Source organism: Sipha flava, unplaced genomic scaffold, assembly GCF_003268045.1.
Source record: "Sipha flava isolate LNK unplaced genomic scaffold, YSA_version1 2_pilon_pilon, whole genome shotgun sequence".
Taxonomy (NCBI): Eukaryota; Metazoa; Arthropoda; class Insecta; order Hemiptera; family Aphididae; genus Sipha; species Sipha flava.
The window spans coordinates 2,561,608-2,588,073 of record NW_020272972.1 but is presented as its reverse complement, the minus strand read 5'-3'; the positions used below and the strand labels follow the sequence as shown (position 1 = coordinate 2,588,073).

Here is a 26,466-nt window from a genome sequence, read left to right as displayed (position 1 = left end):
AAAAATAAAAAAAATAAAAATAAAATGTATGATTAAAAAAAAAAGGAGAATTTTTCAATTTATTTTTAGAAACTAGAATCAATAAGATTTTATAATAAGTATTTAATAATGTTTCATGATATAGAGTTAATAAAAAGAGGGCAGTAGAATATATATGTATACAATGTACAAATGTGATGTGACAATATTTTCAACATTTTCCACATAAAAAAAAAAAAAAAAAAAAAGAAAAAAAAGAATCAGAATCAGAAGTTAAACAGATAAATGCACGAAGATAACAGCGACGAGACAGCGTGGTAGAGACCGCGGACTCAAGAAATGTATTGGTCGCTGACTACTGATTTTCCATGGTACTGTTGTGCGTTAAGAGCACGAACAATGATTTTTCGTAAATATCGGAACATCGAACGTACGATTGTCGGTTTATCCGACAACGGACGACGGACAAACGGTAACAGGTTAATTTATCAAATAATGACATAAAACAATATTTCATATTTCAAACGTTCGTATAAACAATATTGTTTGGTAGGTTCTAGAATTATTATATAATTATGTTAAAAATATAAAAGCATTCGTATCAACAATATTGTTTTGGCAAAACTTGATTGCCTCGAACTTTGTCTTTTGTTCTCGGGTCAACGCTTCTTTTTCACATGATTTCTTTGTTTTTACACATGTGTTTATGCATTATGTGTACATGGGTATACATAGGTGCATAGATGATTATAATTATACGAGCCGCGACTCATCTTCAGCTTAATTTTGATCGGGACGAAATTCACCGGTGTCCGACATCGTAAACGACACGTCGGTCCGCAATTCATCTATAGTCAATAAACCATACGATATCGTCAATTACAACATCGAGGCCCGCACATGCGCAATTACAAATGCACTATAATATATAGTAACTACATACTCGAACGTAAATACCCAAATGAGTATTGACCAAATTAAGCTATTTTATAGCGATAATGACGATTATATGTTTTTGAGTAGTGGATAATAATAACAAACATCGTCGTCGCCATCTACTGTTTCTTGGTGTGAAAATTGTTACGTATGCTGACAAGACATAATGTCCCCCCCTGCATTACTATATTCAATATTGTAAGGCTACGGCCAAATACTAATGACGGGGAGTCGGGAGTTCGTGTTGACTACCATCACGCATAGGAACTCCTGGATAACTCCAAATTTATATTTTGTTAGTATCAATAATCCTTCATGCAATAGTTATTAATAAACCGACATCCCACTTATTTGTAATATTTATATCCCAAATAACATCAATGCTCCCAAGTGTTGTATTATCACCTAAGACCTAATTTAATTTAATTATTATTATAAAATTAATATATTGTCAGCAAACGCACACATACGCATACGCATACACACACTACCTTCACAAAATACTGACCAAATAGATTGCAATAGAATAAAACGCCCCCCGCAAAACGCGATGTTTTTTCGTTCTACTGCCATCGATGTGGAGGATGGAACGCTGTCCGATTTACGAATGAAGTAATCGGTCATTCTTTTGTTTTCTCTTGTATTAATAAACATTTTTCGTTGTCTTAAATTCAAAGGTTTTAAATATAATTATAAAAGGTGTTCGTATTTAATAATTTTTCTACTTTACGTACTTGTGCGAGTATATGAGAAAGTTGGTACATATACAAAAAGGGTATTAAAACTATATTGTATTTCAAACCTCAATCCAGTGCTAGATAATATTCTTTATTAGTTTGAGGGGAGAGTACAATATAGTTAGGGTGAAGGTTACCTTTTGATTATCTTTTACCTTTTATTAAGATAATTTTAGTTTACTTAACTTTTATATGTATCTAAATAGATTTTCGATACACTATCTTTATCTTCATCTAGATTGAACATTTTTCATCTGAGCTCATCGCCTGATTTAAGGGTAGGTGCGCACACGGAAACCGAATTTTTTATATTCTCATAATCACGCAGGAGTAAAATTCGAGTAAAACGTATGGAGCCATACAACGATCGAGGAAATTTCACCACGCCTCGGCATAACGTCGTAATGGTGAAGGCGCAGCAAACTGTAAATTAGTACTGCAGCGACGCGAATGACCCGACAGGACCAGGATTAACCTTACATCATGTAATGTCCTTTCGTCCGGTGCACCAAATTTTTCCCGGGAAATAAATTTCCCGCCACCGCACTAGTCGTTCGTTACTTCAGCTATCATCGTTGGCCGACGTCGCGCACAAGAATACTTTTGACTAATGCGGTTCTGCATTATAAATGTACGACAGCAACGCGTTTTCGGCTTCCTATTCAGGAACCTAGACAGTGACCGTGTATTATCATCGTCGAGTGTCATAGTACTCGTATATTACAACGCATTATATGTAATATATTTTAAATATATATAGTAAATAATATATAAGTAAATCGGAGTTTGATCGCACATCGCCAGCGAATTCGCGTCTACCCGAGACTTGTACGTCGTGTAACGACATCGCAAACACGGCAAAGCCGTACAATAATAACAATAATAATATGTAAATACAATAAACCCACCCCCGCGCACCCGGATTCCCGCATAGACGACGGCGCAAGGAAAAATACGATTGAAACGCAACGTTATTCGTGGCCACGTGCTGTAGTTATTTTTATTTTTATAGATTTTGGCGGTTTTAGTTGGTTTTCCGAGCGAACGATATCGACATAATGTTTACCATAACGCCTAGCGTCTGTAAACACATACGCACGCGATATGCCATCCATGTCATCTGTAAATATATGATATTGTACATTGTATTTATAGATACGCAGATATTCAGAGGCAGATTGGGACTAAAAATGTCATCGAAATTTAGAAGCGTTGATTTTTGTCATTTTGAAACAATTTAAAGTGTTCAAGTGTATTTATCTACCTTTGGTTTGCATAAAAAAATAGTGTATTAAAAAGAACATTTTTTTTGTACGTACATAACTTATCTATCATATAATTAATCTTATCGTGTATCTTGAAACTAAAATAAAAGTTTTTTTTTTCTTAATGTTAACGTGTTATACCTAAATTGTAAATAATTTCATCATTATGAAGTTTAACTAGTACACCTTTAACATATGACATGAGTAAAAAATGCTACTTAATTTACGATGGCTTTAACAATGTACGGCACATTATACACGCATAACAACCGAAAGAGAAAATAGAAGAACTACAAAATATTTGAACAGGAAAATTATGTGGCCGAGACGTTTAAAATTATGATTATAATTTAATGTAATATTGTACGCATTACGTAGAGAAGTTTGACACCCGTACGTCGCTTATATTTATTTATTTATGTCTGTCACGTTACTCCGTTAACACTACCAAAAAAACAAAACAAAAATACTAGGCGAAAATTATGAAATTATAACTACTTATACTATTAATTTCGACACAATAAAACCACAATCAAAAGACGATTTTTTTAATGGTATAATTTTATGATTATTGGGAGAAAAAAAATACAAATTCTATAAAAAAATCTAGGATATATTTAATACAACATAAACTATTATATTATAAAAAATAGACACCCCACGGATCAAAAAATCTTTTATTGATAACTAAAAATTTAGTTATCAATGTTCTAAAATCTTACCACGAATCAGTTTTTAGTGGACGCTTCGGAATTACAAAAACTTTAGCTAAATTAAAATAAAAGTATTATAGGCCCACAATAATTAAAGACACAACATAATTTATTAAAAATAGCATTTCTTGCCAAATGATAAAAAATCTAACAGGTAAAGGCCACGGCATATTACAACCATTAACTTTTATTTCAGAAAAACTTCTACAAAGACTGACTATATTTGACTATTTAGGATCCTTATCTATTTCTAGAAGAAAATTATACCTTATTGTAGCAACTTGTAACGCTACAAAAAATGGCTTTCGCGAAGGTGATTACAAACGCTAACGGAGAAGCAACAGATGATTTCTTAATGGACTTAATTAAATCATACGGTGTACCTAAATACTTTTGTAACGATAGGGGCACTTATTTAAAAAATAAAGAAGTTGATTATGCGTGTAAAAAATTATGCATTACGCAAGTTATTTCTAGCGTTTACCATCCGCAAACAAATGGTATGACTGAACTTATAAACAAAATTATCTGTATTAGTTTATCACATTATGTAAACGAAAACCAAAAAAGGACTGGTTACTATATTATAAAATTATTATTTTCTCTTAAAACACAAGCCCAAATTCAAGATTAAAAGTAAGCCTATTTTATTTGCTTCACGGCATAGAAGCCAACCAACCGTCAGATAGCAAATTAACCTTAGAAAACGAATCATTTGACATCACAAAAGCCATAAAACAACTTTTAACAATTATTACAGATGCTGAAATTACGTTCCCCCCTGCTTTACTATACTCAATATTGTTAGTCACGGCCAAATACTAATAACGGGGTGTCGGGAATTCGTGGGGACTACCATCAAGCATAGGAACTCCTGGACAACTCAAAATTTATATTTTGTTAGTATCAATAATCCTTTATGCAATAGTTATTAATAAACCGATATTCACTTATTTGTAATATTTATATCCCAAATAACATCTATGCCCCCAAGCTACGATAAAAACATATTCAAAAGAATCTGAAAATCTTCCCAGAATAACTCATATCTAACTGGTCACCCCGATCACTTTACAAACTCCAAAAGATTAGAGACATTATAGGTACCTAAAATATTTGAAAAACAATAAAACATACAAAAAAAAAAACAATATGATTAAAAACATATAAATATTCATTTTAACACGAGACAATAAGTTTTAATAAAATTCGATTTCAATGAAAAACACAAATCAAGAAAACTATCAAATAAATATAGAGTGCCTTACAGAATTATTAAAAAAAATATACGACGTAAACTATAAAGTAGAATACGTTTTAAACGGAAAAGAAATTATAGATACTATACATGAGCCAAAGATAAAACCTTTTTGTGAAATTGATGTATTACACATGGAAAATAAATTAAATACTTCGAACAAATTTTTAGAAATATCATGTACAATATGTTTATTAGTCTTTGATTCTAAATGTCTATTATAGTCTCTTAACTCTTATAGTCGCTTCAATATTTATTGACTCTATCGCCGAAGAAAATATAATGGTGAATATTTCTCCCGGAGCCTTTTTCGACGACAAAAAAACCCATTATTTTACCAAATTTTACAAATTTGTTATGAAATATTTTCTTAGAAAAAAAAAAATTTTTTTCTATTATAAAAAAAAATATATGATACAAAATGTTTTCTTGTAGACAAATTTTGTATTATGGGAAACAATATGTTAAAAAATATTTACTTGTAAAAAAATATAAATATATAGTGTGTAAATGTATATATATTCTCTCTCTCTCTCTCTCTCTCTCTCTCTCTCTCTCTTTCTAGCTATAAGAAACTTTGTTTGTTTTAATTATACCTCGTAACGTGATATCGTTATAAAAAAAATATATAATAATAATAAAAAGATACACACATATTTAGTCAATGTAAACTCGGATAACTAATAGGTAAAACAGCAATTTACAGGAGATCCGTCAGGAAAATTTATCATTCGACCACTCCACACAAAAATCAATACAACGATGGAAAACCTATTTATTCGATTGACTACGTATGCGATGGACTTATTCATCTTGAAGGAATAACGGATGACTCAATTTATCTAAATAAGAAAACCACTAACCACCGACAAGATTTTATTAAAAGAAAAAAACATATAATAAAATAATATAAAAAAATAAGAAGAAACGAAAATACCGCCCACAAAGAAAAAAAATGCAAAATAACCATATTCTAATCAGCAAGACACTTAAAAAAAAAAAACCTAGATGACAATCATAAAATGTAATGACATATTTTCTTTCACAACGAAGACTGTAGTATATATGTATATTTATATATAAAATAATGTAATAAATGAAATAATAATGAAATAGTTATAATAAATTATAACTATTGAACTAGGCACCTCAAAATGCTGTGTTGATACTTTTAGAAGAAAAAATAGTTCATCATTATTATAGAAACCGAGAGGTATAATAATTACTTGAACAGAGTTAACATAAAAAAATTTTATATTATATTTTATGAGACTGATAAAGTTTGATTAAAAGTTAATTTCATGATTTAAACACGACTAATGTATCGAAAATGTTAAAAACTTAAAATAACTCAAAAACTATTTGTTACTTATAACTATATATTCATATTAATAGATACATAATTATAAAAACTAATTTTAAGCTTTTTTTTGTCATGTATTCAGTTGTTAATTTGTAAGAAATTAAATTTTTTTTTCGAAGAATGAGGATTTTGCGTATATGAGATTTTTCAGCATAACTACGATATTTTGTCGATATTTATATAAATACGAGTATACATATATTACCGTACATGAATATTGTATTGTAGCCAAGATCAATATACTTAACGGTTATTATCAGGGCTGACCAGGTGTGGAAGGTGTTTAATAAACAAAGGTGGTCAAGGGTGTTTTATGAATAAAATCTCCAAAAAAAATGATCATATTAATAGTTTTTTGTAAACCTAAAATAAAACACGGTTTAATCAATAATTAAGTATAATTTCATCAACATTTTTGAAGTTCAACAAAACTTTGGATAGTGTTCACATATGAAACTGAAGGGTGGCGCGGGGGGGGGGGGTGAAGGCAGCAAATTTGTTTGTGTAACATAGACAGCTAAATAGGTCAAAGCGGGTCTGGTTATTATTATTATTGTGATATTAACATCGGGATACGCACAGCGATCGAAGATGACAACGGCCGATAAACGCCATGGGTTAAATATAACGTATATACGTATATAATACGTACGCGTTAATCAAACGATAATTAAGTTTTATACATTATTCGTTGCATGCTATCCGGAAAACGTCGCGTACTACTATGCGTCACAATAATAAATATGCGATCTACCGTTGCACGGATGAGGAGTTTCCGAGCTTTCCGTAATATATTTTTAACGTGATCGGGTGATGAACAGTTAGATATGTGATGTTCAGGGAAAGCCCATTCGAATATACTTAACCGTAGCTTGGGAGCACAAAGGAAAGGATCTTAATATTACAAATAAACGCAGATTGATTTAGGGGTTATTAAATTTTAATACAGAATACGACTTACTGGCTTTGGATGTCTGGATCACAATGTGGAGTTTGGCTACATTGGATGGTGGTCGTGGCCGAACTGCCGTTTCTTACCTGTTCGGCATTAGCCGTCCGATTCACAATAGTGAAATACAATACAGCCCCGGGTGGGACGCAGTGTCTACTCAGCAAATATAAATATTATATGCTTAGACTAATAATCATGTAACGACTGTCACTTATTTTGTAGTACGACTGAACACCAAATCTTTTTCGCATTATAATTTATTTTATGAATATACATAATATGTTTAGTTTCATGTCGCTGCTTTCCTTGCGCAGTGCACACTCTAGTATAGTAACATGTGTAATTGCATTGCTTGGGTGTTTACTCTTGTCATTAACAAAATCCTGTTTGTATTGTAGACTGTACAAGCTAAACGAAAGCTTATTGAAAACTGTGACATTATCAATTTTGATCGAACCCGTTCGTTTTCATTCCGTCCGGCCCGCGCTCAAGTATACCAATACGCATGGAAATCCTATCGAGAAATACATGTATGTTCTGCGTCTAAAGAGTAGAGGTATTACGATAGTATCGGTTCACGGCTTACTTCAGATTGTATTTTATAGGTACGACATCTATAAACTTAATAGTATTTAAAATACACCGATGTGCACATTTAAAAGTATAACTAACCACTTATTAAATTATATTGAATATTGTTTAAAGTTTTTAATAGATGTCTCGATTGAAAACTTGAACTAGTACGTAGGTATGTGAACACGAAGTTCGTAGTAAATACGCGAATGAAAAACTTTTTTTCGCGTATTCTAACTTAACCCACGTGCATTTATTATCCGTATTCACGTGTTTTAATGATTTCTCCGCGTATTTGACGGACACGAATATAAATAGACGGTAACCGGTCTACAGTCTGTACCTATTGCCGGTGCCGAGTGATTTAACCGATTGTTTCTTACGATTGTTGTACAGATTTAGGTTTATTGTGGTTAAATACACGGATTTGTTTGAAATAAAATGCGTACCGGGAGTACCTATCACCGAGAATAATTAACTTGTTTTAAAATAAAAGTTTTATGAACGTTTTAAAATTAAATTTTAACAAAATGCCAAAAATCATGACAATTTACCACACACTTATAGTTTTTACATTACGTTATTGACAAAATGTATTAATTCATTGGTTTTATGTTATTCAAATTGAAATTATTTTTATTATTATTATATAAATCATGTTTGTACCTATCTTATCGTTCATTCATTATTTAGTTTTTTGTTTATATATATATATATAAAATTAACCTATTCATTACCATTATATTATTTATTTGTATATTTTGCTAATACAGGCAATTGTAATAATACAATTTTGTAAAAAATATATTATAATTATTCTTGAATCCTGTGATAAATCTAATTATTTTGAAATTATAAAAAAAATTCGTTATAATATTAAAATTTTAGATCATTCTTTATCTAATATAATTTCTTTAATTTTATTTACAATGCAACATTTAATTATACTATTTCATCTATTTTAACTTTATTTGTTATTCGTCGTTATAAATGAACAATGTACTTATGTATATTGAATTTATTGAAAATTTGTATAATTTGAATTTATTTAACTGTTAATTTGAAATATTTAATCATAACATGATTAATGAAAGAATGGTAAACAAGATCTGACGAGAGCATAACGAGACATAGTGGAAGCGGTAATGGGTTTGAATGGGTTCGAATAAGCATTAAGAATAATTAAGAAAAAAAATTAATATTATAAACTTTAAAGTAAATATTAGAAATCTAAAAAACGTGAATATGTTCTATTTCGGGATCATTAGTTTTTATTATTAAAATAAGATTGTAAGTACATGAAATTTTATTTAAATATAAATTGCTAGTTTTTGAAGGGTTCTAAGAAAATCATCAATAATTTGTATGCGAGTTCAATTGTTAAGTTATTTGGTGAATTGACTATTCATAAGACATAATATTATTATTACACATGTTACAATCTATAGTTATAACTTATTATACTTTATTTTGAAATTAGTCGTTAAAATTAAATTGACCTTTAGGTTCTTATAAAATATATTAGAAATGAATAATTCTTGCTCATATTTTATTTAAAAGAAAAAAAAACATAAAAAAATAATCAAAATACAATAATTCCATTTTAATGGATTATTTATCTTTCTGAAGCGGACTTAAAATCCAGGTAATGAAGACTTGGAAGAAAGGGAGATAATATACATAAGTATATATAAATAAATATATAAATATATATATATATATATAGTGGCCGGGTGATGCAAGGATATTATAAGATTATAGGTGTGGCCGGTTTCGGAACGTATTGGATACCTATTTTAATTATAAATTAGTTATGAGAATACGGGCAGAAGGTAGATACATTAAATATTTAACGCTATGGGTTTGCCGTGTGCGCGTAATGATGATTATCTAATTACAATAATTTTAAGGTAAGGACCGGTATCTGATTTTTGCATAGGTCCTTGAATCCACCAGCATCACACACGTGTGTTAATAATATTATAATTAATAATTGTTTTATTATTAATAATTATTACATATTAAACACGCATCAACAATGTACAATAATATAAATACATTTTTAAATAATAAGTCGTATGTCTTAATTTTTAACTATTAATTGATTTGGTTATCCAGTCAGTTTTTAATTCATTCAAAAATATGTCGAATTTGAAGAATATATGACCACGAAGCGTTCAAATATCAAGATAATATAAATATTTGGTTTTACCTTACCCAGAGGATTGATTATTTCAAACATATCAAATTATTATGAAAAAATACAATCACTGTTTATTCAATGGACCATTATCTTTTACTGTGTATCTCAATTTGTACTGAAATTAAGCTACGATAGTTTATTACGAGATAAAACTGTAGTTATTGTTTAAAACTTAGGTTAAAAAAATATTTTCAATATTAGGTGACATAAAAAATGTTATTAGGTGTCTTATGCAGTGAAATTATCTCTAAAAATACAGTTACATATCTGTATCATTGACCGTTATGATTAGCGTTCGAGTCTTATTGGATTTACATGTTTCTTTTTCATGTTTGTAGACAATTTGCTGTTCTTCTTATGTTATTATAGACGAAAAGAGGACATTATTATAATTATTTGGTTTAATTTTTTTTTTTTTTTTTTATCTTAATTATTATAACCGATAAATTGGGCTTATAAATGCTACACTATTGTTATAGGGAAAAAAAAGAAAAATCTTTTATTTCAATTTTATTTTTTAAATATTTATAAGTTTCATGTGTATTCATATTTTCAAGGTGAAAATGTAATACTTAAGTTAAATGTTTGAAAGCATAAATGTACCTATTTAAATGTCTTTGGTATGATAAATCCTAAATCCTAATTATTATTTTAAACGTGAATGTTCGTCTTAAAGACTTCTACAGGGTATTGTCACGTATTACAGTAAAACGTACACGATTATTAACCTACTATTATCCGGGAGCTCATGTCTCATCAGGGTATCGAATATAATTTTCAAACCAATATAATACACACGTATGATATAATTTGAGACATTTACAAGCCAATAATATTGTTATATTAAAACGCGTTTATAATGCAGCCTACACATGTGCTCGACGTTTTTTGGCGTACAAGGTTTCTTCGACTCATTTCTAGAGTCTCGTGGAATATATATAGTGGGGTGTACACGCGTGTTGCAGGGTTGCATTGACGTTTGATAGTCGACAATGACGTATTTCACAGAGTCTTTACAGGGCCCGTCACGTACCCAGTGTAAGTTTCTCGTTGTCGGAGGGTAAAACAATAATAATAAATCGAATAGCGATCATCACGAATGCGGATCGTTCCGCAAAACTATTCTGCCGAGGTGGACCGAAGCCAAACGTTACTCCTATGGCACCGCTAAAACGCGCTACTATACCGTTGAAATACATACCCGTACACAGCAATGAGACAAATAGTACAACATAAATTGATAAATTGATTCAGTTAGAATATGGTGTAAGGAACCGTATTATTTACCATGTACCTCAGAGTCCCGTACAGCGTTTAATAGTATATCATTACTCGTTACCGGTGACGCGAGTAATGGAAAACGACTATGGGTCATAACCGCTATACAGTTATAGCAACGGTACAAAATGCAAGAAGTTCATACGGTATTTTTATTGAGATCCAAAGAGATGTATTCAGCTTTAAATTCAAAAACTGATTGAACAATTTTCAAAACAGTTTTTTAAATGCGTTCAACAATATTGTCATCCAAATGTTCAACAGTATAGTTGTTTTTTGTTGCACACAATTCTTATGGGGACAAATTCTAAAACACTAAAATTAGTAGAAAAATTAGAGAGGATGCAAATTTTTCTTTGAATATTAGAATGTTGCCAGACGTATGTTTCAACGTATCAAATCATTAATTAACTTGAAGAGTTTTTGGATGCAAATATGCTTTCCTAAAAACGATGGAATATTAAAACTGTTATTTGATTACTTTCCAAATTGATTTCCATTGAAACATCGAAATTGTCACGACTTGGTCGAAAAAAGATTACCGACAACGAACAACGCAATAGAAGGATACCATAAATTATAGACAATAAATTAACTGAACATTCATTATTAGACAATACGTAATGAATATATTAATATCATAATATTTTTAGGTTCACATCGTCCAACGTTCTGGAAATTATTAATGGAATATGAGTAATTATTATTTTTTAAATTTTCAAACTATAGCTGATCAAATTTAACTGTAATCGAGCTCGACACATTCGTTTATTTTCTTTTTGATATTATGGTTTCTTTAGTATAACCGTAGATATAAATGTTCCGTGATTTTGACCGGATACTGTGGAAGATATCTCCGTATCTTGATTTGCCTGAAGCCCTTTCCATAAATATGTTGAAGTAAAATAATTTCATTTAATGAATTTCATTATCTTTAATCACAAATACTAATAGTATTCGCGGTAATATGGTTATAATAGTATATTTTATTTTTTTATTTTAGATTTATCAAGTAGTATTAGTAATAACATTATGATTAATAATATTAGTGCCTAATTATAATAATACCTTATTTTTTATGATATCTTATACTATCAATAGTATAATACAAATTTTTAAGCCTTTAAAAAATATGTATTACTTACATAGCTTTTAATAATATTGACGAAGAAATGGTTGATCTTCACGGTTTTAAAATATTCGACTTCTATAATCGAACGATACAATATTATCCTCATACGTGTCAAATAATTATAGATTGATAATTTACTAGATGTATTACTAAATGATCTCGTACTCAAACAAAGTTAATCTTAATCGTCTGTAAGTATTGAAATCCATTAATTTTTTTCTCAACGTTTTCTAACATTTTCTTGGACTTACACATTATTTCACCCCTACCTTTGTCATTTTTTTCTTGTATGCATATGATGTCGCTATTATTTGATTATCAACTATATTCTTACACCTTCTGATATAAACACTTTTCTAAGATTTAATTTTGAGTACATTATAACTTTGTATAATCCAATAAATATATATTCAAAAATTTAATTAACAAACTTAAAATGGTTTTCCTCTTATCGTTTTTAGAATTTATAGTAAAATATAAGTTTTTAACCTATATGTAGTCATCGTATATTATGATGATCGGTGGTAGGAGGGAGCTCTACAACTTTATCCTGTGCCGTATAAAAATAGGTTTTGTATAAAATATATAAGGGGAAAACAAACAAGAAAAAATTTAAAACTTTTAATTATACGAAAAAACATCCGAAAAAAATGTAATATCATTTATTTTAGAAGGCTGGAATATTTTATTATAATAATTTATTTATTTAATTTTTATTGTAGTTAAATTTTATGAAAATATATTTAGTTAAAATATACAAATTCAATTTCTAACAACTATAACTAATAAATAGATTCTTGGTACAATAATTTTTTAACAATAACATGTTAACGTAATTTTTTCTATTTGTATAAAATCTGTTATAATTATTTCTTAATTATTATTATGAATATTTTATAATAATATACAAATATAATAATTATTATTCCATTATATACCTATGAAACAACAAAAATATAAGGTGTTAAATTATTAATTGTACCTATAGGTAAGTGTTTATTTTTACATTGACGTGTTTGTTTATGACCTATTATCTGTATAATCTTTTATAAACATGAAAGTATTCGTACAAAAAACAAATCTAATATATTTGTGGTAACTCAACAAAATATTTATAATTTTAATTATAATCGTGTATACTTTGTAAATGATTTAATTGTTTAGATAAAAAATAATGTATATATGTAAGTAGATTGTTCAAACATAATATTATCGACAATTGATAAACGATTGAAATGCAATAAATATAATCAACAATTAATAATGAGGCACCAATCAATCACTATTGTTATTACAAACAATTATTTATATACTTACCTAAGTATTCAATATAAAGTTAATCGCTTATTTCTGTGTTAATAGAGCAAAAAAAAATCTGTAATACCTGCATAGAGTATAGGTAGGTGGTTGATATTACACGATGTGATTTCTTCTCAAATACGTTGACCCACAGTAATACAATTCTGGGTAGGTACGCCACTGAGGTGATGATTAATGTTTTTTTGTGTTGATAAAATGTTAATACATACCTACCTATCAATACGTAAAGTAGGTGAAATATATCATTTATGAATTATATACTTTGAAATATATCCGTAACAAAAGGATAAATTGAAAAATATCGTTGGTTAAATTTATTGGTATAAAGGTACATAAAGTAGGTAACAATTATGTAGGTACCTAAGTATAAATATGTTAAAAAGAGAAATGTACTTACAACGTTTGAAAAACGTATTGTTCGACACGCAATATTGAAAATTACGGTGATACTAAAAATAATATGATAATATTTATTTTGGTTCTCCCAGTAGTCTTAGTTTCAAAACGATAGTGATTTAATAGCAATTTGAAAACGTAAAAAAAAAAAATTATACGACATCTATTTAAATAGCAAAAAATGCTCTCCGATTATCATACCCTCGATAGCTCAGTTGGTAGAGCGGTGGACTGTAGTGGCTATAAAATCACAGATATCCATAGGTCACTGGTTCAAATCCGGTTCGAGGGAAAATTTTTTGCAATTTTTTTTTAACTTCTGAAAATCAATTATCACGTTTCTTAAATGTTAACGTAAAATTATAAATTATATATGATTATTTTATTTTTTACATTTTATGAAATTTAGTTACTTATAATTACAGCGATGATACGGAATTGTAAATACAAAAATACTTATTGAAGTATTTCATATTGAAATGATAATATGAAATTAATAGCCGATCCACCAAAATCAGTTAGTTAATTGTAAGATTCAACACTAAATAAACCATCATAATTTATCGATAGTGTATTTTAAAGCTAAAATTATTCTTAGTTTTTGCTAAGACTAAAAATAGACGCTTAGAGTTTGTTATTTCATATGTGTTTTTTGTTAAGTTTTTATCTAAAACCTTAGCCCCTCACCAAAATAAGTCCCTGGAATTAAATTTGATTTATATTTGACGCTTCTTTTTTTTTTTTAAACTAGAAAATATTATCTATAATGTAGGGTTTTTATTTATTTCAATAATTTTTTATAGCTTAGCAAAAAAAAGTGAAAATTTTACATATTTTAACATTTAATATAATTTTAGATTCATTTAGTTTGTTAGCGAAAAAAAAATAAAAATTCTACATTAGATACAACGTTATTCTGTTTAAAACAAAAGAAACAAAAAAATAAAAACAGAAAAGAATAGGCGTTTCTGTTGCAAATTTACACCGAATGTTTGGTCACACATAAAACGTATTTCAATGCTTAAATAACTGCTGCATCATATCCTCTTAACACTTAATATAGTCTACACAAAACAATGAATAATAATTAACACGAAAATACTGGAACCGGAGTACTGTCGATGGATTAATTTAGCGGTTGATATACACATGATAAATTTTCTACTGTTCCGTATAGATTTTCTCGGTATCCTAACCTAACCTAATCTAAAACGATGTTGTGTATTTTGTTATAATTATTGTACAGAAAAAGCATATTTCTGAAGGATTTGCGGAGAAAAATATATTTTAACACATTATGTGTTTTTTTTTTTTTTTTTCATTTAATTTGAAAGGTATGTCACTTTTCATCATAGAAATGTGCTAACGTAAGAAATGCTTGTCTATTTTAAGTCGTTGTTTTTCATCTTTTCGTACTGCTTATGTTGTCTATTTGATTCGTTATTTGTGGCCCATCTTTTTCTATTATATGATGTATGTGCCACATTATTTCACATCCCCGAAGCATTTAATCAATATTATTAAGCTCTTGGAATTCTGACGGCTATTTTCTATTTATATAAGCACTACCTACTATATATTACACTATGGTATTATGTTCCTCAAAAACATATTGATTTCAAATTGGATTTAGAATGATCAATTCTATCAAAACATTTATTTTTAAATAATTCTATTCGTATTTAAGTCATTAAACAATAATACAAATAAGAATCAAAATTATGTAACATTTTTCCGTGTTTTATATTCATTCTAAATCTTTTCATATGCTTTTTCCAATTATCATAATAATTGCAATTAAAATTATTCTTAAACTTCAAAATGAAATACCTATATAATAAGTATGGAAATGTGAATTTTATTTTAATACATTTTTTTTAAATATTATATTTTAGTGTAGCATTTTATTTAAAACGGGTTGGACAATATATATCAATAAATAAGTTGAAACATAACCAGTTACAGTTTTCTGATGGCTATAACTCTGGTATCGCTAATATTTTTTAATTATTCTAATAAACAGTGATTGGTTTAATATTTTACTTTTTGATTCAATGCGTAATTTAATGATTTATTAGTGGTTAGCTTGTACGTTAAGCTTTATTATCAATGTTATTTTATCTGTATTCGCATTAATATAAAACGTATAATAATCAAAGTGGTAATATATCACTGCACCAAAAATTAGAAGAGGCAATTTATCGATATTTGCTACATTCGATTTTTTTTACAGTGCAAAATTTAACTACTGATTACTATAGATATTGTTCGATTATTATAAAATATGATTTAGAAAATTATATTGTAGAACTTAAAATGCATTATTGTAACCAATGAACACGAAACAAGAACTATTAGTGAAAATTATAGTATTAAAAAACACTGAAGTTTTGTACTGAAGTTAAAAAAAAAAATAGTACTTTTTCCCTACAATATATTTATAATTATAAGTATTGAATGTACAACGATGAAATAATTCAAACCGTTTATTTAGCTCTGTCGCACAACCTTGACAGGCACAAGTCTCTTAACTATCACAATATTTAACATTTCAAAGAAAATATATCTATTTTATAATAGTAGACATAAAAGGTTAAAGTAATGCCTAAACCTTAATAGTATATTAATGACATTTATAAACATCGATAGCCCAGAGCAAATATCGATTTTATACAATAACGATCAATAATGTCGATAATGCTACCGATGATTTCTCATGCCTACCACAAAGCAAAAATGCCTTATATCTTGTAAAGGAATGGGTAATCCATAAACAATAATATCTTCTAATTACTTTGAATGAACATGGCATTTGCAGGTGTACCGAAACACTTACATGGGACCTCAATGGTGTTCTTGAATTGTTTTATATATTTTTTGAAATATTAAACGATGCCATTTTCAGATAACCGTTTATTTAACTCTAGTATTAAATACGATTTCGTATTTTAAAAACTGGATTAACTTTTTAAACGACACTTGTTGTTTAAGCATACACATTGTATATTAATTATAATTAATATACAGTATTTATCTTTGTATTAATAATTACTACGGATTATTTATTCGACCATACGAGTAATTTTATTCACATACAAAACACAACACAATATACTTTATTAAATTACTGTTGAGTATAATTATTAAAACTTCTTTTTGCTCGAAAACCGTAACCGTAACCGTATCACCTATCTCGTATATAATTTATGATATATGAATTAAATGTTCTATCGTATAGTCAAGTACTTTTAATAAATTTGAAATCTCAAGGAAAACGTAAGGATGATTATTTTTTTTCCGTAGTGACATAATTAACAAAATTAATATGTTAATTATCAGGTATATGTACACTTAAATAAATAATAAAGTAGGTATGATATCAAACTTAGTAAATTACATGTTTTTTTTTTATATTTTAATATTATTACAACATAAGCGTTAGTAGTGCACAAAGTAGTTAAAAGGAGAGAGAAAAAAATCGATACGAAGACCGAATCAACAGTATTAATGTAATGACTGTATAGTTATTGAAATTTTATAAATCAAATGAAGGCGTTACATGTTTTATCGAATGTGCTTCCATCGAGCGGATTTTCATATTATTATTATGTGCACCGCTGTAACTGATTAATTAGACAATAGTCCAATGTTATGATTAGTGTCTCCAGATTTTTCCTACCGTTCGTCTTATTGGATATGTGCTGTCAATATTAGTACTAACTGATGATAATATTCATTTTGAACGTGTCAAGACCAGAATAATTATTTTAGAAGAGAACAATAATTATTATTATTTGTATTGCTTTTGGACGTGGGCCATGCTGCGTCCAATACAAAGGTATTTGACATAGTATACGTACATTTGCCTTCCTATAAATATAGGTTCAGGGTGAGAGGTTTTATTTTTATAAAATACAGTCATGAAAATCAAATATTAGTATACGCGTGTATTATTTTTCCATACTTTTAATCGTTGATAAAATTTAAGTCTTAACATTTTTCATTTAAGGGTGGTTCGAAGAACAGCGTTTTTTTTTTCTCAAAGATTCTCAAAAGTCGCACCATTACAAGGACTTGCATTTAAACCGTTCTGCTAATAGAGAGGGGTTAAATATTTCTTATAGATCCGCAGCTATCGTGCACGCAGGTGAACGGTATAACTGGAGAGAGAAAATCATACTACACGAATATTGGCAGACGTGAAAATTAAAAACTAAAAACTAATTATAAAATTAAAACAATCAATGCATTCGATGAGATGTGTGTATGTTTTTTTTCATACAAAAATGATATTATTACATATAAATTATTATCATATTACTAGTCTTATTAAACGTGTTGAACAATATCGTTTAACATCTTACTCTCAAGCGAAGTAGTTTCTCAGTCAATTCACGAATAATTTTGAGGTAAAATTCTGTGCATACAATATGTTTTTTGAAAAAAATCTATGAGGTTCATAAAGGTTTCATATTCGAGTAAATTCGATTTATTTGTTTGGACTAATTTTTACGTGGTATTCGATATGGATTCCTAATAGTTTACATGTTACATTTGATTAAATATGAAAACGATTCTTGGATATGTAGAATAAGTAATCCCGATCTCTTCCTCATCATCTTGGAAACTAATAATTCGTCGTCTCGGCAAGTGAACGAAATTGTATTTCGCCTTAAATATGCAGTCTCCGTTAATTCATTTTTTGCTCATCTTCATCGTATTAATTTAATTTTCATTTCTCTATTTGAATTTTTAATGTATCACAGTAACACATTATATCTCTTGTTTATGTATTTACATATTTATTTTATATTTTTAACAGTGTTACACGTTTACGTGATAGTAAAATTTGTTGTTATTGTATCGGTCGAAAAGGTAAAATGTTGAACTTTTTATTGCGAATGCAGATACTGAACTTCGTTCTGCCTGAAGAATTAATTTCTGATTCACAATGCAGGACATAAAAATATTGATTGACATTCAAAGTTCATTTGACAAGATTAAAATATTGATCAATGTTTTACGTTAAATCTAATGTGCGTTTATTACTTTCAACTATCATTCGTTGTCAGACTGTTTGAATCCTACTGTAATCGGTAACATAGTTTTAACTATAGTAGCGTTCACAGTGATCAGCCAATTAGTTTCTTATTTCAAATGACGTACTGACCATAAGCGTTGCATGTTTTTTTATGAAATTGATTTGAAAATATTTAAAACAAAATAAATAATTAATACTAACGAAATGCAATGAAAGTTTTTAAAAAATATTTTTCAATCGACCAAACGTAGATTGATTCACAAAGAAGTCATCTCTTGTAAGGGTCCATAAAATATAAAAAAAAAAAATGTCTGTTTATTAACTCGCAGTATAAGATATCATGCTTATCGTTGCCCAACAAATTTGCATCGCTGTCAGTCTCCCAGAAGAACCACTGGCAATACGAGATTAAAACGTTTTGAACAATAATATTCAAATAGAATCGCATTATTTCATTTTTCAACGTTGTCATTTGAAATGCAGTTTTTCGCAATTTTCGACTTTTTTTTCAATTTTGTCGCAATTTCGTTGATTTTACTCATTAACAAAAACAATTTTAACTATTTCCTACATTTTTTCACTTAATTTCACTTTTTTTAAACTTTTTAAATGATTTTATCAAAAAATTTAATGAAATAAAATCGTCAAATTATTGTAAGCTTGAGGCACACGATGAATTTATGTATATTGTTTATATATCTTATTGTCTATTGATATTACTGTATGTGTAGTCAAAACGATAGTAGTGTATTTATTTTTAAAATCGTATCGGTTTCGTCGTATTTAGAATGCGCACAGATAACATTGTATATTTAACACAAAAAAAAAAAAAAAAAAATTACCGTATTTGAAATCATAAGTATAACAAATGATTTGCTGACTGGAGTATGAAAAACTGTTGGATGGACTTGACGGTAAGCGATTTAGTTTATTTTGAGTACGCTCCGCTCGCATCAACTGAAGACGTTTTTCGAAGTACGAAAACTTACTGGTTCCAAATCGGAGATTTTGAAAATTTAAAAAAAATTACTTTCGGTTCAACGCAACAACATTTATTCGAGTAGGTCGGTACATATTTTTTTTACATTTCCACTGAAACATGTTTATAACCAATCAGTCGGTTATGTACAACACAAAAATCACGATAAGTTAACGACGGATGAGATCAACGAAGTTTTATGGATCCGTTACAACGAAACGTTATTTATTATTTTATTTTTTTTTTTTTTTTTACCGCGATCTTCGGTGCATTATACTGCCGATCGGTCTTAACAATTTTTTCACCGCTACGACATCGGTGCCCTATGATTGTTACACCGTCCGGTTGTCGTAAAACGGTCGATACCGGCGCCGTCCGACAACGGTACGCACAAGGTAACAATAGTGTTTGGTGCGGTGCGCGACGTGATGGTAACGGATAACGATAAGGGCACCACGCGTAGGGGCGGGCTGGGTGCGAAGCGGGGCGGGTATAGCGACGGCGTCGAGAACGTTCGGGCGATCGTCGCGGGCCAAACGCCAATGGGGTGACGAAACCGCGCGGGTGGCCGCCACGAGGGGGCCGCGACGACGGCCGCGAGACGACGGCGGCGACGCTGAAACGTTCGGCGCACACGCGTACACGTGCTCGTCCAGTGCTCGACCCGGTGGCGCGCCCGTTGCATCCGTGTCGCCCGCTCGTCTCGTCTCGTCCGTGCCGATTAGCGAAACGCGCGGTCCGACAGATCGTCCGAACGGCGTCAACGGTCGCACCAGATCCCCGTCGGTCCGAACCGCGACCACGGTCGCGTCCAGACCCTCCGTTCGCCGACAGTCGAGCCCGATACGGCCCGAACTGACCTACGCGGTTCCGACCCACGTTCGCCAACGACCGTCGTAGACGTCCGCGCCGTACTACCGGAAACAATCGCGTCCGCGTATCCCGCGCAACCGACCTGAGGTGAGTTTTTCTCCTTGGTAGATCTGTTTCGATTGTTTTGTTTTATTTCCCCCCCCCCCCGCCCATTGCTTTCGTTTTCCGTCCGGAGATCGATTTTTTTTTTTTTTTTGAAACGCGTGTTCCCTTCAAGGGAGCAGGGTGTGCACTCGCCTACACTGAATTTTTTTCATCTTTAATCATCGGACTAGGCGTCACCGGTACATGGTCTTGCCACTTTGGCATTCGGTTTTCCAATCTTTAATGTTGCGCATGCACCGCGGCTGATCAGTAATCACTGCTAATCATAAATGTTGGCCTGGCGGTGGGAAAATATTGGCATTTTTAATTTTGCTTGCACACCCTTTAAAAAAAAAAAAAAAAAACTGAAATGGCGTCCCTGGTTTTCTTAACGCGGCCGTCGTAGCCGCAGCGATTGCACCGCGCGGTGTTTTACGATCCGTCGCCGCGCACCCGGCTAATACGACGATATATTGTGCTGTTTCGATTCTCGCGCTGGTCCGTGCGAGATGATTGAATTCAGTGTTTCTTTCGAATCAAAACAATAATACGTTTCGTTTAAATAATACGAATTATTAACCGTAGGACCATAAAGCAGTTGCAACAATAAAATCGTAGTAGTGTTGCACAATTGCATTGAAAAAATGTGGATTATATTACATAGGAGTGCCCATATTATATTGTCAAGTTAATGTGAAATTATTCATATAAAATTCTATAGTACCTATGAGGCTCGATGAACTCGAACTGATAGAAAAATCGTTATAAACATTCAACGCAAAAAATGAAGAGATGTAAAAAATCGTTTTTGGTTCAAATCATATTTTACTTTGGTGTTCAAGAATTCACTAGAATCATTATTTTTCATCATCACATTCAGCTATTTACTGAACTATAACAAACGAAATAGATTTCTCTGTGGTTCATGTGGTCTAATCAGTAATACATTTATGTTTTTACGATATCAAACAACGTATGATCGTAGGCCAATAATTGTATGCGACTACTATTTTATACTATGTACGAATATAAAAAACTTGAATAATTGTGAATATAAAAACAATTAATACCATGTTAACTATAATTAAAAACTCCGATGCATGTACGTTATTGATTCAAAAATAAATAAACATTTATATTGAAAAAGTGAAAATGTTTCAATATAACGTAGGCATTTTTAACCTTTCGTTATTGGCTCGAGGTATATTGTTACTTATTTAAGCGCGTGGTCTACATTTGTAGACCATTTTAATTTATGAGAAATTAAATTCATTTTAATTATTTTTGTTTATAATAAAAATTTTAAGTATTTATATTCATAGAATGAATCGTATGAGCATTGAAATATTAAAAGTAATCCATAAATTTATTTATGAAGAAAATACAATTACCGTATTAATAGTGAAATTATGATAATTTCATTCATGACATTTTATTTTTAAAACTAGTTAGTTACTCAGTTACCTTCCAATCGGCCTGAAACTATAAATATCTGAAATTAACGTGTTTACAAAAGACCCGAAACAATATTAAAATGTATTTTTATATTTTTTTACCAGTTATAGTCGAATAAATTTAGGTATTATAACGGTAATTTCTTTATAGGAAATGATGTTGTATATGAGTTTTGGTGCTTATTTTACTTAGTAATCATTTCCTCTTTTAAATTAAATTCCACAATATTGATATGAAGTATAATTAACGGATTTTATAGTTTACATGAAACAAAATATCATGACCCAATAGGTATATTAATAATAATAACATATTATACAACTTTATCCATTTAAAAAAGAAAATTTGGATTTTGCAAATTTATAAAAAAATATAACATAGTGAGTCGCGGGGCCTACAGTTTTAGACCACTCGGAATATTGTTGATATGTTTCGTTACACAACGCTCATCAACGGTCACGATAATACTGATTACACAATAGTATATATAAACAGCTACTATAAAGTACAAGGCATTACAATTTTTTATAAATACTAAAATTGTCAATATTTATAGCTGGTCTACAATTGTAGACCACGCGCCTAACAAAGGTTTAATTATACGGATTTATAACAGTTTAATACAAGAATTCCTAGTATCAAATATTCTACTTTGTTTAAAACTAATATTAAACTTAAAACAATTTCGGATATTCTTATATAATTTTTTTATGAATTATTATTAAAATCACAAAAATAATTAATTTGTCCAAGAGTACATACATATTTGTCAATTTTGAGTATTTAATTAATGCACTTTTCTTTTACCATGTTTATAATTAAATTAATTACAAATGTTGCAATGTATGCAAGGCCGTATTTAGGGGGGGGGGCACTGTCTACAAATGCCCCGGGCGCCAGTTTTTTAGGGGTGCCAAAATTTTGCGGTCGAAAATTTGCTCACTTGAGAATTATTGAACTTTTAAAATTATTTTGAAATTATTATTTTTTTTTTGTTTTTTATAACAGTATCATAAATTAATGTTAATGCATTTAATTTATTAATATATATTATTAATGTATTTATAGAAATATAGCTATTAGTGATCCAGAATATTATTAATATACCTAATATTAGTCCCCAAATTTGTTGTGATAATGTCAATAAGCATAAGTTATTTATAATAATACGGCGTATTATGTTATCGTGTGCGGCGTGCAGTGGCTTGCCTACTACACAAAAATAGCATTGATTTTAGAAAATCTAAAAGGTTCATAAGGATCTATCTCCTATATTTTCCGTGTGTAGGCCCCATAGAGGGACGTAAATTTTTTTTTGCGCCGGGGCGCAAAATGTCTAAATATGGCACTGAATTTATGCATTTTCAGAATATTAATTTTATCGATATAAATTAATTGACTTTAAGTATTTCTTGAATTTAAATTATTAAGTATTTTCATAGTAAATGAACACATTAATTACGATCCGCTTCTAGCAACTGAATCTCTGAAATTAAATAATTAACAGGACGGCAATTATCGCTATATAAACATCCGCACAATGCATTTGCATAATAATGTACGGCGTTCATTTAATATTAAATTTAAGTTTGTTGAGTCCCATGATCTACAAAAGCACAATTAATTTTGTCAATTATCAGACAACATTATGCATGTTGTTTAAACTGTCTATATTTCACCTTTTTTTTTTTTTTTTTTTTTTTTTTTTTTTTGTAACAACCATTATTTTGAAATATGTATAACATGTAAACTGAAAATTTAAAAACAAAAAAATAATTTTATTTGGTTTCTTTTTACATGCAGACCTGATAAATTTCTTTATTCGTTTTGAATAAGAATAATTCACAGATTGTGATGCTCAAAGTACTCGAAACTGGCGACTTTTAAATGTAATAAAGTTATGGCAACATAAAAACACAAGTTTTTCTTCTCTTTTATGTACAGCCATAACAATTCATTGAAGCATTGTGTTTTTTGTGCACAAACAATATCACTATAACTTTGGAAATATTATGAGATGAATTTGTACAATTGTGACCTTTTCAAACAAAAAGATTACGGTGGTAAGTCCGTAGGAGGAAAGAGTGGGGCTAACAGGTATCTTTATCGTACAAACAAAGTATTGTTGAAAAGTTAAACCACTCCAAATAAACTACAAAGTTCGACGTACACGAAAATCGGTACTGAAATTCATTTGACCCTACGAATTCGTATTTTTCTCTCGAATTATTTTATGTATAAAATATGGCTATTCTCAAAGTGTAAATACTCAGTACATTTATTACCTTGTATTATACGACAATGAATATGAATGTTATCATGACTCATGGAATTATATTTAAAAAAAAAGAAGCAAATTGCGTTTTGTATATATTAAATAATAAAAACGTATGATAATGTTACTTATCAAGTACAAATTATGGTATTATTTTTTAATATTAATTTTAAAGTACCATTGTAATCTCTACAAATACGTTCAGAGATAATACTATTCAAATTTTATAAATTATAATTAAAATGTTGTTACATGGATTTTATTTAAAAATATGAATTACCAGACCCTAATATTTTACCATAAATTTAACAAAAAATAATATTTTCTAAATATTATAATTTTGTTGTGGTATCGTTCGGTTAAGTCTTTCGGCACCAATTAACATTTATGAATTCACCTATACGAGTCACAACATAGTAAGATGAAGGAACAATATTAAATTATGATTTTTCGGATATTAACATTAATTTATTGAACACCATGAAAAATACTCAAGAATTACACAGTAGGTTTACTTATTGTTAATATAGGGGTTTATAACACTTACTTTATTTTTTTTTTTTTGTACATTTTACATGAGTATTTGCCAGCACATTATCTAGAATCCCAGAGTGAAAAAAATTAGATAATATTTAATTAAAATCTTAATATTATTTAAAAAAAAAAAAACCATCTTAAACTTCTAGTTAAATTGGTTTAAAGAAAATATTTGTTACGAGAACAGTTAGTTTTACAGTTTTTTCAGTTATCATTTGTAAAAAATATCGATAACTACGTATATAAATATTTTTTTAGTTATTTGTGTGAATTTTATACAAATTCATTGATAAATTATTTCATTCGAATAAAAGTTACAAATTATTTATTATCTTTTTAATAATTTATCAATATTTATAGAATAACATGTTTTACGTACAAATTGGTAGTTATTATTGGGACAGGAAAAAATTACCGAATAGTTATAAATTCCTAAAGTAAATAAAAACATTTTCAGTGGTACATATGTTGAAGTTAAACTTGAAAATAGCTTAAAACTCAACATAAATTTTTTTTTTTTTTATTTAATGCAACAGTCATAATTTTAAAAATTACAATATTTCCGAAACTTTTCTAATATTTTTACTTATTATGACTTGTCAAAAAGTTCGGCTCGTCCGTTATTTTTATTAGTATTACAATATTTTAAGGACTTAAAAAATATGCTGCCATGACAACAAATTAATTATTAAAATGTGTTTTAAATTTACTTAATATACGACTTCATAATAGGGAAAAACTTGATTTTTTATTTAATTTGGTTCGCATTAAGTTCTGTCATACCTAATAGATGTTTATCTTCATAAACTTTTTAAAACTGTAACTCAGTACATGTATTATATGATTATATATATATTTTATAATAATTAAAGAAAGAAAAATGAAAAAAAAGCAAAGTTATAACAATTTATCAATGATAATAATTTTAAATTTTATTTAAAAATTAACCCTTAGCATCATGGGTTTTAGAAAAATTTATATTGAATTGCATCTATAATATTATATGAAATCACATCTTATTTTATTTTATTATTTTATTTTTAATTTATTATCTCAATATTGAATGAGCACATTTAAATCGTTATTCCTTTTAACAATTTTCATTTTATAAGTTTAT

The 26,466-nt window shown here is 29.1% G+C and overlaps 1 protein-coding gene and 1 non-coding gene across 2 annotated transcripts in view; both read left to right on the top strand.

Annotated features, from left to right (window-relative positions):
- Positions 1-14,305: 14,305 nt before the first annotated feature.
- Trnay-gua lies at positions 14,306-14,397 on the top strand. The gene is given in 2 exon segments: positions 14,306-14,342; positions 14,362-14,397. It is a non-coding gene; the product is annotated as a tRNA-Tyr (tRNA).
- A 6,343-nt stretch (positions 14,398-20,740) lies between these two features.
- LOC112686051 (lachesin-like) overlaps positions 20,741-26,466 on the top strand; it is a 200,326-nt gene continuing 194,600 nt past the window's right edge. Inside the window, exon 1 of the mRNA XM_025558159.1 lies at positions 20,741-21,085. The gene's annotated coding sequence lies outside the window, so the exon portion shown is untranslated. The remainder of the gene's footprint in view (positions 21,086-26,466) is intronic.